The following is an 18,031-nucleotide window of genomic DNA, read 5'->3' as shown; positions in this document are numbered from 1 at the left end:
ACGGGCCCTACTATGTTACATGTTAATTATTTCCCCCGAGGATTATCATTAAATTGGCAATCAGGGCTAGTGCAGTTGACAGAACTTCACTTGTTTGCCATACTATGAGCTTATTCTGTAAGCGTTTGGGTTCCTTATTTATTTTCTTATGCCATGTCTGTGTTCCATATCGTAATGTATATGTTTTATGCTACTATTTACATGTATATTGGCGGAATTTATGTGGCAGGGGATCGGAGGTCATTTTCCATTTTACGATTGTTGCAGGGACACGACTGTCCAATCAGGGACTGTCCATGGCACATTGGGACAGCAGGTAACCCTGGTGACCATGCCCATGTCGCTACTGGGGTTTCCACCTTTTCCATTTTCCGATATGGGATATTTCCGGGACTCACATCTGACTTTACAGGCCGACACATACAAACGGTCATTATATAGCATGGAAATTCACTTGCTTGCCTAAATAATATGCTTATTATTGTGGCAATTTCCTTGCTTATTCTGTTTTTTGTGTCATTTAGGTATTTCTGTTACAGAAATAACCAATTCATGCTACCATTACATTAAATACGGGATATCATTGTGTCCTACAATCGTAGCACGCCAGCCATTTCTAATACGTTTTTCGACAAAACTGTCCATGGAGTGACTGCCCCAACCAAAGTGGGACAGGTGGTGACCTTAGTCGCTGCTCCTATGTCGGTGCGGCGCTGACATGCGGCTACGCCTTCTCTGAGTGTAAACACTGACAGTGCATTGCGGGACAACGCGGTCTTATGCGTATCGTTTACTCCTTGCACGGGTACAGTTGTGCCTGCCTCGCTTCTATTTGCTTCTCCATTAACTTGGGACGGGCACTATGTTGCATACTGTACATGCGTTTCATTCTGCACAGGACCTGGCTGCTGCCATTACTATTGTGGGCGGACCATGGCTGTCAGCACATTAGGTTGCTCACCTCATGCTGGCTTAGACACGCCTCCAGACGCATCCTACCTGGGCTCGCCACGACACTCACGACGTGTCTGTGATTCCGGTGCACTCTCATTATTATGTATATGGCGCTACTGCGCCGGATATTCCATGCACCGCCGGCGCAGGCCTTACGCCGGCCTTGCGCCGAGCTTCATGAATCCCGGGGTATGTGTTTGTTAAAAGGAGATTATGTCTACTTAAGTGAGTAAACATCTTTGATAAAGTCACTAAAGCTGTAGGTAGTAGTCATACAGTTCATGCAGTATACCTGGAACTGGCCAATGCCTTAACCACCGTTCTCCATGCTGGAATTGTGAAATATTCTTAAAGGCCTAAATGTAGACATGTATGTTGTAAGATGGAAAGCAAACTGATAGACAGATACCATATAGTTAAAGTAACAAACATTTCCTTGGAAAAAGAAAAAAGCTTGTGGCATTCATCATCTACTTCTCAGCTCTACAAATCACTATCCCAAGTATTGTGACCAACAGCATTTGCCAATGAGTGCAACATGGATGTCATTTACTCAGCAAAGGCTAAAACATACAAACTACCTAAAGTTAAATGAAAAAAAGTATAGCATTATCACTTTTGGTAAATGAATCTTGGAACAGACAGCATCCCCTACAGCCACCAGAAATTTCAGTTATGTCACAGACAGCTCCATATCATTTTATCAGCAGCTAAGTTATTTCTTCCAGGTCAAGTTATTTTCTATACTCTGCCTTTATCAGAACTTAAATATAACTTCCCTTTTCTATGCATCTAACCAAAACACACAGTTAAGGAAGTACCCAGGGGGTCCCTAATTAAAATGCTCACCAGATTAAAGACACTCCACTATGAGGACAGCCTTGACATTCTATCCCAACACTTTTGTCATTTACAGACTCCTGTGGGGTGACTTATGGCTGCCATTCCATGCTGCCAAGTACCAACTCTCCATTTCCACAAAACAAATGGTATTATAAACACAAACTAAAGTATCAAATCTCTATTAACACATGCTGAAAGTACAGCTGTATTAATCAATGCTTCCCTAATCTCTGGAATGATCTTTAGATTCATACTGAACACAGCGATACCCTTACTTCCTTTAAGGAAAACATTACCAACTGGAGAGGTGCCCAAAAGAGCATCCCAGGCCTGACTTTCTCTGCCCTCCTGCAGGAAGCAGGTGCCCTATGAGAATGGGTATTGGCAATGTGATGGCCTCAGCTTTGTAAACCCTATGAATGTAGGAAATACAAAGTGCAGCTACATCTTAGGTTGTAACAAGAAATCAATTCTATGTTATTTTCATACTCCTTTATATAAACCAATAAAACAATTTCAACAGAAATACAAATTAATTTTGGACCTAGAATCAAAACATTACACATTTATTTCTATTGTGTTTCATTGTTGTTTAAACAGAAATGGAACTCCACTTTTATTTTCAACTGACTGGTATTTAAATATTGCAGTTTCTTATTTTTCTGAAGAACATGCCCTGAATTTGGCTAACATCAGACATCAATACCTTTCTCAGGCTTCAACATACTTTTATAAAACTTTCAAGCTAAGACCCACAGACCATTCTACTTTTACAGTGTATGCTACAACTAATAGTTTTTAGGAGAAACACACAAGAGTATCACAAACGTATGCTTGCCTGCCACCTGTCAGAATATATATATATATATATATATATATATATATATATATATATATATGTGTGTGTGTGTGCATATATATATATATATATATATATATATATATATATATATATATATATATATATATATATATATATACACATGGGTCTACTGCTTTTCATTGAATACTATGTATTCGAAAAAGAGCAGCAGACCGCTCAGTTACGCGAAAGTGCACTTTCGCGAACTCAGCTTCTACGAATGGATTGCACCACAGTGAAGGGCAGCAGGAAAACATGCTATGTCCTCCACTGTGTTGCGGTACTTACGGACCTTAGGGTTAGGGCGCGGGTCATGGTAAGGGGATAGCTAGTAGGGCTATCCCCTTACCATGACCTGCACCCTAACCTTAAGGTCTGTGACTGCCGCACCACAGTGGAGGATAGCCTGTCCTCCACTGTGGTGTGGTAGTCACGGACCTTAGGGTTAGGGCACGGGTCATGGTAAGAGGATAGCCCTACTAGCTATCCCCTTACCATGACCTGCACCCTAACCCTAAGGTCCATATCTATTGTACTAAAGTCAGTAGTAGCCCATTCGCTGAAGCGGGTTTCGCGAAAGTGCACTTTTGATTAAGTGCACTTTCGTGTAACCCAGGGTCTACTGCGTGAGTTCGAAGAAGTGTATTTTTGAACTTATACAGTAGACCCATATATATATATATATATATATATATATATATATATATATATATATATATATATATATATATATATACATACATATATATATATTCTATAACCTATAAAATCATAGAAAATGTTACTTTTCTTTGAAGAAAACAGTACTGGTTTTGTTTCTCATTTCTTAAAATTAAACTGATGATATGACTGAGATACATTCAGAGTTGTCAGCCTGAAAGAATGCAAAATGTGCACATGCACCTTTTTTCCTCTTCATTGTGCTGCTTCATCCTTTCTAGTCATTCCAGTGCTCCTATCCATTGCCTTGTCTACCTGCTCCTCCTACCTCTCCTAGACGTCTGTGAGTAAGTTGTTGTTGGCATAGTTTAAGGGCAACCTGGGGTGGTGGTGCTGGCAACTGTTTTTGCTGCTGATAGAAATTATATTAAGCCCTACTCATTTCCCTGTCCATTTCAGACGTTGTTGACTTTACTTCTGAGGAATATTCCCCACTGTGGTCCATGCCCCCTTCCCTCCACTCTGGGAGTATCTTCAGTGAACACCCTCTTCTCCTGATGGGTACATCACACCCCTCCTTGCCAACATCTCAGATGCCTGAGCTGCTAACTGAACCTATGTTGCCTGCACCCTAGTTATAGCTTTACCCCTGTATACCACACAGCCATGATGTGCAAGTATTTTGGGGACCAAATAGCAAAAGAAGTTTGTCCAAAACAATAAACAAGAGATATAGATGCCCACTCGTGGGACCTATCAATACATCTCTGTGATCATATTTCAAGATTCTCAGAATAATATGTCTGTATACAGGAGAAATTACTTGTGATATAATGACAAGTCAGTAATTCTGTAAAGTATTCTAGGCCATCAAAGTATTCTGTGTACTGAGCAGAAGTTTAGCGTGATGCATGATGGAAACCAAAAATACAAAATGCCAGACTGTGACAATGAAGACATATGGGCATCTGGATGATGAACTTATGAATAAAAGTTCAGCTACAAATGTACCACAGGTTGCTGTTCTGCTTATAAATTTCACTACAGCATAATGATGAGTTTGACTACAATGTGCTAAATGTTTCAAACCAAGGCATTTTACTGATGTTGGTTACAAAGGAAAACATTTTTTTTTTCTTGTTGGTGAAATGTATAGGCTGTCCTGCTATAATTTCATAGCAGTAAAGATTTATCCGAGGCAATCACTGCATTCTTTACATTCAAAAGAAGTTCAACATGAATGAGACACACAGTAAAAAAAAAACACTCTAGCTGCATGAAAGTACAACACTGTACCCATGGTATGTTACAACAGAAACAATATATTTATTTTCTACTTTATATATATATATATATATATATATATATATATATATATATATATATATATATATATATATATATGTGTGTGTGTGTGTGTGCATGTATATGTAAATGACAACTTATTAAAGTATTCTAGATGTTTACTGTGTTACTCATACTCAGCAGAATTTCAGCTCAACAACCACAATGAAAATCAAGTATAATGCACAGCATAAATCTAATTGAAGGCATATGAAACAGGTCTATATCCGAAGCGCAAACTTTCAAAAGTTCGAGTCTCATATGGTCAACATCATATGAGCGAAGTTTTGAAAGCACGCAAGTTTCAATGGAGATTGCCGTAGGGAATATTACCCTTTACTTCACTGTAGTGTGATCTCAAGAGTTTAAGTAGCGGGGGGGTGGGGTGCAGGGGGGCTTGCCCCCCCAGCTCAGAGCATTCAGGTAGCTTTTGTTTTCATTTATTTTTATTATGTGTTTAATATTTTAAAACTTCGCTCATTTAGTGTTGATCATATTAGCGTCAAAGTTTTAAAACTTTGAGCATATAATATAGGCCCCATATAAAGCTTATGTATAAAAGGCCATATCTCACAACATGTGTGATTTTATTATGCACCTTTCACAAAGTAAAAGCAGGTGTTCATCTATAAATTCACTTAAGACTGCTATTCTATACTTAGGAATTTCATTTTGGCTCAACAATGAATATGACCCTGAGGGATAAAATATTGACTATGGTCAAGGTGACCTGTTATGCCATCTGTTATTTCCTAACATACAAAAAGATAAAGTTCTACATAACTGTATACTGATTTAAGGCATGATATCACAACATTACATATTTATGTGCAGTTTGCTTTCAGTTTTACTCAAGGAGGACTGAAACTATATGTTTGTATTCAGCTGACTGGTATGTAAATCATGCAGTCTGTAAATTCCTGAAGGCCATGCCCTGAATCAGACTCTAGCTTCAAATGTCAACATATCTCTACTGCATCAATATACTCCTATGATATTTTCAGGACAAGACCTCTAGATGCTTACACTCTTACCATGTATGATGAGACAACTAAATCACAGATATGTGCAAATATGTCAGAACAATTAAAATATACACATTTTGTCAAATACAATGACAAAAATATAAATTTTGCTGTGAAAAGAGAAATGCTGTTGTCTGGATTTCATCAAATCACACTAATGATATGATTTAGATGCATGCTGAGTTTGTCAGTGTGAAAATTGCACAATATGCATGTTTGCTGGAAGCCAAGTAGGAAAATAAAACAGGCAAATGGCTATGTAAGAGCTACATAAGATTCTGGCAGTGCCTAGCAATATTTATTTGTAATCGTAAAACAGATCATCACATTTCATTGAATATGCTATATTCATGAAAATTCTGATGCAACAGACACTCAGTAAAAAAACATTGAAGCCCATTATTGTATTCTGAACAATCTCATTAATGTATGCTAGACCATTAATGTTTTATTCATGCTGACTAGACATTAAACACCTACAATGGAAAATCGATAATTTTGAATTTTGTAACCTACATGTAAAATGCCACATCTTAGTCCACCTTTGGGAATGTGATTTGAAACTTTCAGGCAACAACAAGGAGTTCTGGTACAAAATGTACCAAAGGCTCTTCTCCCACTTAAGGGATCTTAGTAGAACACAATGCTGAATTTGAGCCCAATGTGTTATTTGTTACAAACTATAGCATTTAGCTATGGCATGCTGCAAAAGAAAACATTTATATATTTTTTTTCTGCAGAAATCTATCAAATTTTTACTTCTTATGTAATGTCAGGTTAGTAAAAAAAAGTACTTCAGATGATCATTGTATTCTTATCTTTAACAGAAGTTCAACACAACATATGTACAATAGAAATCAAATATTGCAAAATGTTAGGCTCTGATAGTAGAGGTAAACGAACCAGTCCAACTTTATACCGAAATTGATCCTCACCACTTTAGCTACATGAAAGCATGACACTGTATAGATGTTTGTGTCAGAGATCAACAGTCACTGGTTGAAATGTGCTCTTTCCCCAGAAACTCTGTTATCTCAGAGTTAATATTTAATTAGTGGGATTAGAATGATGTGTGTGTGTGTGTGTGTGTGTGTGTGTGTGTGTGTGTGTGTGTGTGTGTGTTGGGGGCTGCCTAAGAGCATTTGTGGCAGCCTGTCAACATTTAGGCATTCATATCAATATTTTGCCCATTGTATAATACTGTAGGCCATATTGATGACAGTCTAGCTTCCTCTCAGCCATGGTGTGTCTTGCTCTGAGCACATGATAGTGTGCCACCACATTTTGTGTAGAGTGACCAAACAAAGATTAACAGCAGAGTATGGAAATGAAAGCATAATCAGATGAATTACATGCTAATTGGTTGGGAGGGTGGCCTAATGGTTAAGGTGTTTGCCTTACAAACAGAAGGTGCAGGGTTCAAGTCTCACAAGGGATAATTGGCTAGGCTTAAAATGGCTCGCAAGGGCAGTTAGCTTAGTACTAACCTATGATCCTATGATCCTATGATCCTAATGAACTAATCCAATATGGTGGAGTCATTCAGGAAATGTAACCTTGTAGAGATGGTGTAGGAGTTTGCCATGAACAACAAAACCTATTGGAATACACCCCACACTTAGAAAGAAAGCAGTGTTAGTTGCTCTCTTGCAAGTGTATGTGCAACAGACTCAAATCTATGTTGCCAATGCTGCTGACAGACCTTGTCCAAGGAGAAGGGTGTTCAGACCCCATTTAATATATCATGGGTTGCATGATATTCAAATAGTAGAGTGACAGGGGGTTGATAGGGAAACACTGCAGGAAATCTGCAAACTCTGCTACCCCCAACTCAAACCCAGGAGAAATTGAGGAGAACCTATACCAGTGGAAACTAAGGTATGTGCAGCATTAATAATATTAACTACTGGTACACTTCAGAGACTCACAGGAGATATAATAGGGGTGTCACAGGACTCTACTTCCAGAATATTTCTCCACTATCTTAATGCTATGCTACAACATCCAAGAAAGTATATTTTTCACACACACACACACACACACACACACACACACACACACACACACACACACATGCACACACCAACCAGAGGAGAGAACAAGAATAACGCAGGAATTCTATGCTGTGGCACACTTCCCTGAAGTCTTGGGGGCCATAGACTGTACTCAAAGAGAAGGAAAAGCCCCACCTGGAGAGATAGACATATATCAACTGAAGGGGTTCCACTCCAACTGACAGGTTGCCTGCAATGCCCAAGGGATCATCCTCAAAGTGTGTGCAGGCTACCATGACTGTCATATGGCATACCTCTCGCCTGTACAGAAGGTTTTCTAGGGGTGATGTTCCAAAAGGCTACCTGGTGCATGATGCAGGTTATGCTAGAACTATGGCTCATGACACCCTTAAGAACTGCACACACACACACACACACACACACACACACACACACACACACACACACACACACACACACACACACACACACACACACACACACACACACACACACACACACACACACACACACACACACACACACACACACACACACACACATACACACACACAAAACGATGTTCACAGTCAAACTAGAGACATCATAGAGCATGTGTTTGGCATGCAGAAGTCATGGTTCTGCTGTCTAGACACATCAGAGGGTGCCCCGCATTACAACCAAGGCACCTGTGTAGAAATTCTCAGTTTGTGCCATGTTGTGCAATATCATTTTGAGGAAACAACTGCAACAGTGACAGAAAGGGCCAGGACCACAAATTCCTGGATCACAGGCAGGGTCAGCACCTCATGTACATACAGATGAGGAATCTGATGGAGAACATCTAGCTGCAGAGGCAGCTAGCATACAAAGGTGTGCATGATATGCCCTGCGCTGACAAAAAAGCAAAGGATAGCATACATATTCACCACCTAAGATGCAAAGGTAAGCACACACACACACACACACACACACACACACACACACACACGCACGGCAGCTAAGAGGCAAATAATAGCACACACACACACACACACACACACACACACACACACACACACACACACACACACACACACACACACACACACACACATACTCACCAGTGAAGGATTACACCTAACAACCACATACAAATATTAAAAGTGTTGCCAAGCTATGTCCACAAGTGTTACTCACCCATGTAATGTCTTTGTATGGATGGCAAAGCACAACTCCTAGTTGCACAATGTAAGGAACCTGTAGTATACGAACAAATCTGAAAAATAAACTACCTGCATGCTGTCAGTCTTGCACTGATTCACTCTATGCCTTAGACACACATGCAACCATAAATCATACCCAAATATAAACATTCCATGGTGCAGTCATTGTCATAGGGTGGGGATGGTGCAGTAGGCCAAAGGTGTCACCAAAGACATGTGGATACTGGCCCTGCCCTAACAGATCTACCATTACAGACACTAGCTGATCCAGTGTGTCACTCATTGTATCCACTGAGTCACACACATGGTTGAAGCAGTCACGTAATAGCATATGCTAACAATTCTGTGAAGTAACCATACTAACATGGACAGCACAGTAAGAACTAACATACGAGTAGTACAGCAGCAGGGAAATTGTAAAACTGCATGCATTGTAAAATTATTTTCCCCACTGCATATTGAAATACATTCAAACTATGAACATGTAAGCAGTTTGTGTAGAAGACAAACAACATATGAAATAGTACAGCGATTTGTAGAATAATATCCTCCAAGTAACTATCAGTAATGCTCTGTATCTAGTCTCTTCTCTTCTCTTTCCACTTCCATAGCTGCACCATTACCTTTCTATAGTGTAGATTCAGCCCTCTAAGCACTGTGAAGATGCAAATGAGTTGTGAAATCATTAGCATTCCTAAATACAAAACAAATTACCTGCCCACACCCTAAGGCTACAGCACGGAGCAATAACATTTGTTAGCTACTAATGGCTTGCAACTGTTTCTGACTGCACTAACTATAGCAGCAGCAAGCAATACTGAAGTGACTGATCTCTGCTAGGTGTTTACATCATGCAGAGTGGTCTTAAAAACTGTAAGCACCTTGATAGCTAGAACAGCCTCAACAACATTGATATTCTTGTAGTAATAGAACACTGTTCATTCTCTGCATAAAATCTGTCTGGAATGCTGATCAGCTATATTACACACTGAAACAAAGATGCAAATAAATGGCCATGGCATTGCCTTTCTATAGTTAAGCTCAGAGGAGGAGAAGATATTCAGAAAATAAAGAGACGTAGTAGCTGGCAGTGTTAGCAACCTGACATTAAAATGTTGTGGACTATTATTATCATAAAGTGTTTTTCAATATGACATTGTTCTAGACATGTTTAAGTAAATGAGAAGGTAGCATTTCTAGTCCTGTATTGGTGACAGAGGGATAAGAAACACCTCCGAATGTGTATTAGCATTGCACTGAAATGAGGGTTCAATTACAAATAGTGTGCCATCTGAGTTAATGCATATTTTCTGAGCATATGATGTTGTACCTTGCACAGATTTAGGAAACTTCGACGTCCTGCCTTTTTATTACTATTGTTCTATATTTGCTACTACTGACAATTGTCTGTTAATTTCTTTTTTTTATGTTCCTCATTTGTGCTTGTTTTGGAAGCGCACACTCTTAACTGGCAAGACTCCACTGCCTGAGGTACAAGCTGAGAAATTTAATTTGCCTTGCCATCTGTGTATTTCACATTGGCACATGTATGCATTGCTGTAGCACTCTGAGCAGCAGTAGTAACAGATTAAATTCTACATTGTATCTAAGTATAATTGTAGCACATGGGTTAAATTAAATGATTTTAAAGAAACTGGGAAGAGGATACAGGGTTTAAAGACACATGCTGCTTGGAATGTGTGCAGCAGATGTGAAAATGCAGCTTGTGATTTCTTGTGTGGAATATAAATTGTTATATATGCTCTTTTGACTGTTTAATTTCAGCAATGCTTAGCAGAGCCCAAACAGGACTCACAGTTGATGAAAAGAGTGAACGCGTAATCCTGATTAGCACAAACATGTTTGCAATGAAGCATGGTATATCGAGTGAGTGATGTGCACATTTTGTATACCTGTTTCTGTGGCAGAAGTTGAAATGCAGAGACTTTGGCCCTTTAACACTTTCTCTGGGGTTCAAATCCATACAGTGTATAGGGACTGTGAAAATTATTACTCCCAAAGAGTGTGAAGGGACTGTAAGAATTATTACTCCCAATGTAGGAATCACTTTAATCATAACTTCATATGTTTTTTTTCCAGTTTCTTGCCTTGTGCACTTGCTCACTTTTGAGTGACATGCAAACAAGTCTACCCACTTAAGGAAAAAAAGTGAAAAATGTTATTTGGGCAACCTTCTCTAGTATGAACAGGCTTAGCAGCAATATGTGGATGACAGTACTGAGTTTAGAACATCCACCTGCTATATAACTGTCTCTGTGGCACAAGGTATAAGTGCACCGACATCTAGGGGTAGAACACAGGTGGGCCAGGATTCAAATACAAATAATTATTTTTACAAAGTTTGTATGAATACAATTTCTAACACTACATACAAATGGCTATCATGTTTATTGCAATATATGTCACATTAATGCTTTGATAACTTATGCTATTTACAAAAATTAATTACAGAGTTGGATATGCAACACAGTTGAATGTGTGTGCCATTGTTTAACCAGGATATCTGACAATGGACTAAAATGCAATTGCATATCTATGATGGGCAGAATACTTAAGTAATGTCTCCTCCTATAACCCAACTCTGTTTAGGACAGTATGTGTTCTGAAGTATGTATTTATCATACTCCAACTTGCATTACTCAGCTCATCAAAGTCTATCCATCTGACATACATTCACAAAGAGTAATACTGCCTCTTTCATAGGAATACATTTCACAGGACTTCTAGAACTTATACACATACAGCCCTATCTGAAGTATAGCTCCATTCATACTGAATGTGGTTTATCTGTAATGTACAGAGTTGAAAAGGAGTTCTTCTCCTGTTGTACTGAATCACTTTTTTGAAATTTAAGCATTACGTATTTCTTAGGTTTGATTCCCACATTGGTCAACTAATTTTTTTACAGTGTGTAATTCTAGAAAGTTTTGTGGCAAGTCATTCTATTTAACCTCTAAAATACCACAGATAAGCCAAGTTGTTAAGACTGTCAGTGTTATCATCTGAAAAAGTGTAAATAGGTTGAGCATTACACATGGCAAATCTCACTATGTTCAGACCACCTTTGCTGTTTCATAAAATACCCTCAACTTTGTTTTCAAATGCCTCTGTGTGCTTATCATCATGCAAATACAGCTGGCATGGTTTTGTGTGTTTGAATACTCGTCATTAAATGCAAGATTGCTGGTGCTAATTCATACTTAGAGTTGCTGTTTTACTTCTGCAAGCATGGTTAGTGTGGGACATCAGGATTCTGAATTTAGAGCACAAAGATGGGGTGTTGAAGAGTCCATGATATTTGTGGCACCCCTCATGAAGTACTACAGCCACATGCTGCTGCAGGGGGAATGTACTGAGTCTCAGTATAAGACTGAGGCTTGGAACACAGTAGCCAAGGCTGTCTCCAGTGCAACTGGCATCCTACCCACTCCAGAAAACTGTTGTCACCACTATTGTGACCTGGAATTGCACAAGGACCTCCTTAGCCAATGGACGTACGAGTTTAGGATTGCTGACATTTCACAGTTGAGTAACTATACCGATCCATCTGTATTAAATGACAGACTACAAGTACCCAGCCAAGACTTTTTTCAGTATGCTTTCCTGTTTCCTTGTCTCCTGTTTTTTACCACTGCTGAAGACATTGCAGTGAACTGTGAGGTGCACCAAGACAGATTAACTCACAGAGAGGCATGGGGTACCTATGCATCAGGTCTTACTGTAAGACTACTAACTGTTGCAATTGTATGCAATGTGGCAATACTCTAATAAATAGTGTATTTATGTTAGCATAGCAGTGAACTTGATTATGATAGAACAGATTAAGACCTCCCCATCTTACCTGGATGTGGCACAGGTGTATGGACTGGATAATCCTGTTTATTGTCTGAAATTATATAGTTATGGGACATGCCATGGATCTAATTTTCTTTTTTTGTCTCACCCCACCCCTTCCCTCTTTTTTGGGGGGAGGGGTCATTTATATGGCCTAAACATGTTGTGTTGTCATACTTTCCTGCTTGTAAAACCTGGCATGCAGCACAAATGCAGACTGACCACTGTGGATCGGTCTCCCAACTCTCCACAGTTTGCAGCACTGGAATCCATCACTTCAGGGTCCCAAGTTGTCAGTGCTGCCTCCACAGCCCTTGCGCTACCTGTCCCATCTGCATCAGGTAGCTCTGCCCTGGAAGCTGGTGCGCTGGTACCCTCCAAGAGTAGTAGTAGTAGTGGAGGTGGTGATTTTGTCACTCCAGCAGACAGGGCTGGTGGATGGTATAATGGAATGGGGCTTTGGTGCCTGAATTGGCCATCTTGAAAAGGTTCTTTGTCACATTGCCAAGATGATGCCAAGTCGATCACTGGCAGAGGAAACAGACAGGAGACCATAATGACACTTCATATGGTGAGGACTAGATTCTCACTGCTGTCATGTTTGACTTGACATTGGTGTGATTGTGATAACCCAGTCATGGTGTCCCCCAACCTTTTAGGTCCATCACTATCCTTGTCTGTCTTGTCTGACCTGCTTCCTCATCTAACCTTCCTACTCTACTCACCACATTCCTAAGCACCTACCCAAACATTCCTCTCTCTTTGAAAGAAAAAAAAGTAAAAAATGTACACCTGTCCCACAAAAAATAATGACCCATACATAGCTCTCCACTTCACATATGTGTATTCTTGACATGATTTGGTACGATTGGCTGCACATTATTCTGTTGTTGTCAACTACCCTTGGTGAGGTGACAGCTTTAATTAAGCAAATTCTATCTACAGTAGTTTGAGTACTGGATGCAACAAAATGCAACTTCCTCTGTGAAATTTTGACATAAATCATTTGTCTGAAGACTACTTTTTGGCAATAGCATCAAGGGTTCAAGTCTAGATGTATGTCAAATTATTTCTTACTGCTGTGATGGTATACATCTACGATATGTTTAATGACATACATCTTAATTTTTATCCATTAACAACCTTTCATGAACAAATTTTGAATACTGTTTTCAAAGCACATTTGCAAAAACATCAATGATCACAAGTACAAATTATTAAACTACCCTTACTCTACTCATACCATCAGCTTTTGTCCATCCTACAGTTTTGTTCACCCCCAGAGCCATCACTTGCTGATGCAGAGCATAACTGATTAATGCTGAGGACACACCATAAAGATCTACATTAAATGATCCATACCATCACCCTTTCATATGTGTCTCTGTATCTGTCTCAGTCTCTCACCCTTTTGTGCTGTTGACTATTCATTAGGTTGATGGATGTAAAGGTCATGTGATGGCATTTTCTGTTAGCCATTGCTTTACTGGAGAATCAAATCTACATCGCCCATTGGATACACAGGGTATCACTGCTCCTTCAAAGGTGTGGTTTTGACATGTGTGAAGTATGATTTCCTTGGTAGGGTCTAGAGCTAATAAAGTCTGTAAACCTAATTTTTCATCTTGACAATGGTTCATATCCAGCATTAAGTGAAACTCATACTGACTGTTTTTATAAGTGCCTTTCCTGTGAATGAACTGCCTATGTATCTCTCTAAGTACCTTCTGTTTTATCAGTTGTAATGCTCAGCAGTTATGCGAGGTCTGGCAATGAGCAGCTGTAGCATAGCATGCTAAATGACAATGCACAAGTTATTGTGTAATGTGATGAATGTTTGCCTTACACTTCAGTGTACACCCAGTTAACTTATGATTTCTCTTGAAGTATGTCTGATATATAGTAGGTATAACAGATTATTTTGGTAGGTAACACGCAAACAGTTTGGCCAAGCCACATAAATAAAATAGTCATTCCTAGGTATTATAGTCATGACAAACATTTACTATAATAATCACATTCTGACAATTTGTAAAAGGACCTGTTTTTTTTTTTGGAGTCATACCCTACTTTAATTTAGCTCAGAGTGGTTAAACATTGTGCTACACAGAACTAGGTTGACAGGAGGATTTTTTCCTCTCAGCACAGTCCACAGTGCTAATTGCTGCAAATTACCACTAAGCTTGTTTGCTCTGTAGAAGGTACACCAAGTGTAGTGTCTCACCATTTCCTTCAGCAGATAACTGTTTGCTTGCAGCATGGGAAAGGAAGCACAGCACATCATTTCTGAATTAAGATTTGGAGCCAACATCAAAAGGTACAGCAACACATGTAAAACATATGTATGCAACATGTGGAGGTAAAACCAAACTATTGTAAATGCAATCAGAATTACAACATTTCCTCTGCAAGTCTTATTTGTGCAAAGGTTTCCAGGCAGCAGGAAGCACCAGTAAACACATATGTTTCTCAGCACTGAGCTTTAGGAAGTGATTTAAAACAAAAATAAGTATTACTACTGGACGGTATTACTTCATTACATGTACACTGTTTAATGTACTCATGTGAAATGCAGAAACCTGTGTGGTTAATTGGCACTTACAAATGATATACAGCCACATACAGCCTTAATGCACATAAATAATCATTGGTTATCCCTCCTTCATTGAACATTAAGTATTGATTGCTATTGATATTGCACACTGCCTGTCCATCCTGTGTTTCACAAGTGTGTGTCCACACATGTCTCACATATACACAAGACAGGTAGGTACATGTCACTCTCGGTTCTGCACTATACATTAATGACAGCACCGTGGACATAAGTCAGCAGCATGCATGTATTATTGATCATAACACTGACCTTACTCCATCTTATCAACAAATATAGATTTGCACAAAACCTTCAACATCACAATATCATCTCTGGCACAGACTAAGAAGCTAATACTAACTACACTGCACTGTCACAGTTTAAAACTCAGGTGTCTGTACTGTGTTTTATAGATTTCATAACTAGATAGGTAGGGTTTCTAATCTCACAGTAGTCAGTGTGTGTGTGTGTGTGTGTGTGTGTGTGTGTGTGTGTGTGTGTGTGTGTGTGTGTGTGTGTGTGTGTGTAATTATGTAAATATGACCTTAATTACTTCTGCCTTGCTTTAATTTCACACTGCAGTGTGAGGCCATATCAATGTCAGACACTCCTCCCAGATCATCTTCTCTGGAACACCCCACCGATGCCATCCTTTATAAAGTACACTCACACAATGAAAGTCAGATTTCTGAAGTGGCACTTGCATTTTGTACTGTGTCATCTAGACTGCATACACAGATAGTTTTTTTTCCTCACAAAAATCAACTTGTATGTGCAATGGTGGGTTCATTGCATCACTGGAGGATTACTTCATTTGACTCCCACTCATGAGAAACATTTACATGGTCTGCTCAATCCCACATCCGCTTTTCAGTCTGTCCACAAATGTATACTGTTTGTAACACACTGATGATGTCATCATTTTAATAATGAACTTGCACAGCACTAAAGTCAAACCTCTCCTGTGCTGCAGGCATATAATGCACTGGTTTGCAGATTGTGTCAGTCAACAGATGGGGGTTCAAATACAGTAGTGAGAGACTCCTAATTGTGTATAATTGAATGGAAATAAATGCAGGAGTATGTTCATAGGTTCATAGGTTCATAGGTTGATACTAGGCTATCTGCCCTAGGGCATTTATAAGCCTAGCGAGAGTGGGTTTGGCTTTCACCACCCTTTTAGATTAGTAGACTGTGCCTTTGAATAGTAGGTCACAGAGGATAGCCCTTTTACGGTTAGTTTATTGTGCCTCTGTCTAGCAGGGACACAGAAGAGATCCCAGCGGTAAACTTACGATCTCCCATCCACTCGTCAAGATTTTTCTTGAAGAGGGTCAGTGAGGGGCTCTGCCTAACTTGGACTGGAATTTTGTTCCAGAGTGAGGGAGCCTCTGGGATATGAATCTGTCCCTCCATCATGTAGTATTTATTTCTGTGCTGAGGTTTAAGTCCCTGGAGTGTGTAGCTCTAAGGGATTTGGATTTCCTGAGGTGGAGCATGTCCATTAATTCTGGGTTGGACATGGCTTTATATGTCAGGCACAGATCACCTCTGAGTAGGCGGTAAGCAACTGAGTAGAGCTGGAGTTTCTTTAGCCAAACTCCATAGGGCATCTGTTTGAGTCCCTTGATCCTCTTGGTGAGGTACTTTTGTGGTCTTTCCAGTTGCTGCAGGTGTCGAGTAAGGTACATCCCAAATGGGGCATTGTATTCAATTATGGGCCTGATGAGTGATAACTAGAGGGGCACAATGACCTCTCTTGATCTAGATGTGAAAACTTTCGTGATAAGGTGGGCTATATAGAAGGTCTTTCTAACCACTTTGGCAGCGTGATTGTCAAAGGAGAGATTACTAACTACTTGGGTCCCCAAATCCCTAATTACTTCTTCCGTACTTAATGGGTTACCGCCTATGTGGTAATTTGTGGGCACTTTGTTTTTCCCTAAGGGGATGACTATGCATTTTTTGGCATTTAGCTTTAGGCCATGGCTCTGGCACCAGTTATCCGTCTCTGTGAGACCCTTTTGGAGGATGCTTGTGTCAGCTGGAGAGTCGATTATGGCACCCAGTTTGCAGTCATCTGCGAACTTGGTCAGCCATAGTCCTCCCATGTTAGCCTGTACCTCAGAGAAATATATACCGAACAAGAGAGGTCCCAGGACTGAGCCTTGTGGGACACCACTTGTAACTGGTTTAGAGTCTGACATGGCACCTGCAATTCTGACCATGTGGGTTCTATCCCTGAGCCAGTTTGCAACCCATCTTGTGACATAGGGGTTGATATTTAAGCTGTTACACCACTCAGTATGACTACATTTACAATTGCATATAGCTGTATACATTATTTTTGCACACATCTCTTTTGCATGACACAACTTATGTCATCCTTTCAAATATTCAGTGTGACTCATGCACAGTCAAAATTATCATGTGATAGATACATGTAATGCAATTGTTTTTAAACTGTGCCATTATACATGTAGGGGCAGAACAGGCTGCAAATATATCTCATGTATATTTATACAGTGTGCTTATCCTGTGCAAATACTTTTTAGAGGAAACATGAAGGAAATACACAATGGTGATGTCATACATTGAAAAGTGCAGTGTCATAGTCAAATAAATCTATTTGTGCTTGTGTTTCAGCAAATCATCATAAGCCTGTGATCTTAGCCATATAGTTAAAATTCCGACAT

This window comes from Protopterus annectens, chromosome 8.part0, assembly GCF_019279795.1.
Source record: "Protopterus annectens isolate FY-2018-M chromosome 8.part0, PAN1.0, whole genome shotgun sequence".
In the NCBI taxonomy this organism is placed as follows: Eukaryota; Metazoa; Chordata; order Ceratodontiformes; family Protopteridae; genus Protopterus; species Protopterus annectens.
The sequence above is the reverse complement of the archived record's forward strand: the minus strand, read 5'-3'. Positions refer to the sequence as shown.